This window comes from Hylobates moloch, unplaced genomic scaffold (genome assembly GCF_009828535.3).
Source record: "Hylobates moloch isolate HMO894 unplaced genomic scaffold, HMol_V3 SCAFFOLD_1, whole genome shotgun sequence".
Lineage (NCBI taxonomy): Eukaryota > Metazoa > Chordata > Mammalia > Primates > Hylobatidae > Hylobates > Hylobates moloch.
The window spans coordinates 129,492,313-129,494,934 of record NW_026652276.1 but is presented as its reverse complement, the minus strand read 5'-3'; the positions used below and the strand labels follow the sequence as shown (position 1 = coordinate 129,494,934).

The following is a 2,622-nucleotide window of genomic DNA, read 5'->3' as shown; positions in this document are numbered from 1 at the left end:
CTTCACCTCGCGGAGCTCAGAGAGCCGGGAGTGGGGCCGTCGGAAAGACAGCGCGGACAGCCCTCAGCTTACAGGGGGCGGAGGCCGGGCAGCCTGCGCCCTCCGAGCCATTGTTCTCCGGCCCAGGCCCATGATCACCCTCCTCTCAGCCCACGGACAGGAAGTCGCTCCCCAGCTGCCCCGCCCCCCTCCCCAGCGCCCCGGAAGTGATCTGTGGCGGCGGCTGCTGCAGAGCCGCCAGGAGGAGGGTGGATCTCCCCAGAGCAAAGCGTCGGAGTCCTCCTTCTCCTCCTCCTCCAGCCGCCCAGGCTCCCCCGCCACCCGTCAGACTCCTCCTTCGACCGCTCCCGGCGCGGGGCCTCCCAGGCGACAAGGACCGAGTACCCTCCGGCCGGAGCCACGCAGCCGCGGCTTCCGGAGCCCTCGGGGCGGCGGACTGGCTCGCGGTGCAGGTGAGCGATGCCCGCTCGGGCCGCCCGGGGAGGGACTGAGGCCACCCGGGCGGCGGCGGGGGTGTGTCCGGGCGGCGGCGGGCCGAGGCCCTGACGCGGGTTCGGGCTGCAGAGATTGCACACATCCCACGTTCTGCCCGGGGACGAGCTGCGAGATGAGCCCGGCTGGAATCCGGGGCACCGCGTTCGCCGCTGTGGGGCGAGTGAGCGCCCGAGAGCGGGCGGCTGCGGAGAGGTCCCTGCGCCCGGCAGCCCCTCTGAGTTGGCCTCGTCCGAAGGTCACCCCGCACCTTTCGTCCACGGCGCCCAAGTTCCCGCCCGGGCGGTGCCCGCGACCTGGGGCAACCCGCTGCCGCCGCAGTCCCCGCGCCTCACTCCACCCCTCTCCCCTATTTCCCTTTCTTTCCACTCCTTGCCTGTGCTAGAGCTGCTGCTTTTTAAGCATCTCCGCCAGGGTTTTTGTTTGTTTTGTTTGTTTGTGGGGTTTTTTTTGCCAGTTAAAGGAATGGTTTTTCAGACTAAAGTCATTAGACTCTCCGCACTGAACTGAATACCTGGCCTTGGGCGCTTGCACAGCTTTAGCCCATTTTCAGGTAATCTAGCTTCTAATATGAGGAAGAGAATATATTTTGGGAGAGAGGTGTTTCCTCTGTGGTTCGTTTCTGAAAGATTTCCAGAAGTGGAAGATGTGATTGGCATGCTTTAGCCTGGATATATGTGTTTAAACAGTAGACGTGGGTGACGGCACACAGGGGTGGCAGTGTTGTTTCAGGATTTAGGGAGAATTAGGGAGTTAACTGGCCTGTGCTCAGAAACAATGTCCAGACTTGTAAGAGCTCATCCAAGTGTCGCTGAGGTAGTGTGAGAAGTCCCGTGCCACGCCCTACGTGGCAAGCTGAAAAGCACCTAATTTACAAATTGTGTGGTGTGTGGGGAGAACAACCTTTATAAAACATGTATCATAAGTTAATTCTTTTCCAGGAAGTAAATTGCAACTTTAATCATATTCCGGAAATTGGATAACAGATTTCATTAGTAAACTCTTACAGTATGTTTATTAATGTATTTCAGCATGTCTTATTAGCTCATGTTTTTCTGCCTGTGGTAATACAATATTATTCTAAACTGACTCATGTATTAAAATAATACACTATTATTGTAAAATATTATCTGAAAACACCGTTTTTTGACCTTGGATTTCTTCCGGGCAGGAGCCATGTCCTACTTGTGACTGTTTCTATGCAGTATGCCTTGAACATAGAAGCTGTTCACACATTTCTGCACTGAATGAATGAATGTATAGGTTATCTCACAGTCACCATCCAGGAGTTGCTTATTTTTGTTGGGCTAGGCTGTTTGTTTTGTTTTAGGTTCTTGCCATATACAGACTTTACTTCGTCTTTCATTCTTGAGCAGAGTCAAAGAATTCTTTGCCTTCCAAAACTATCCTCCTCTGAAAGGTTAAAATTATATTAAAATTGTGCTGGGCATTATAACTTGTATTCCAGTGTTAAATACTTACTACTTGAGCATATTCAGAGTTAGTAGGAAGAGATTGCCTGGTGATACACAGCAAGTTTATGTTTGGGGTTGATAACTGTACCCTATCTTAATGAAAAAGAGGAAATTAGAGTTACCACTGTTTGGATAACCTGGTGCTTCCCAGAATGCTTATAGTGGTTCATTCTTCCCATGAATACACGCAATCCTCTGAAATCCTGATGTGACCTTGGCATGATTTACCAATAGCCTCTTTTACATTTATTTTCCAAGATCCAGATGCTGTTCTCTAGTGTGTTCGCTGAGTGTGCAATAATATGGATCATTTATTTTGAAGCAGTACTTCATTACAACACTTTCTTCACAGGGCTTTCCAAAGGAAGAAAGGGCTAATTATAGAAAAGAATCTTGTCTACCATTTGTGAGGGAATATTTTTGTCTATAGGTGGTTAGATTATTTTCATGTTAGGGAGGTTCAAATAAGAAAAAAGTGCTGATGTTTTCTGTCCTCTCCAAGTATCTGGTGGTGGTCCTGCACTGTTTTTCCAAGCTTAGCTTCTACAGAACATAAATAAATGTACCAGTGTCAATTCTTGTAGATATGCATATCAGTGTAATATGCATTTGTATTCTTTAGTAGATGAGTGGCAAGGACAATTACTTTTAAAAT

At 49.6% G+C, this 2,622-nt stretch overlaps 1 protein-coding gene across 1 annotated transcript in view; it reads left to right on the top strand.

Annotated features, from left to right (window-relative positions):
* Positions 1-193: 193 nt before the first annotated feature.
* Positions 194-2,622, top strand: part of RALA (RAS like proto-oncogene A) — an 81,391-nt gene continuing 78,962 nt past the window's right edge. The window contains exon 1 of the mRNA XM_032758273.2: positions 194-452. The gene's annotated coding sequence lies outside the window, so the exon portion shown is untranslated. The remainder of the gene's footprint in view (positions 453-2,622) is intronic.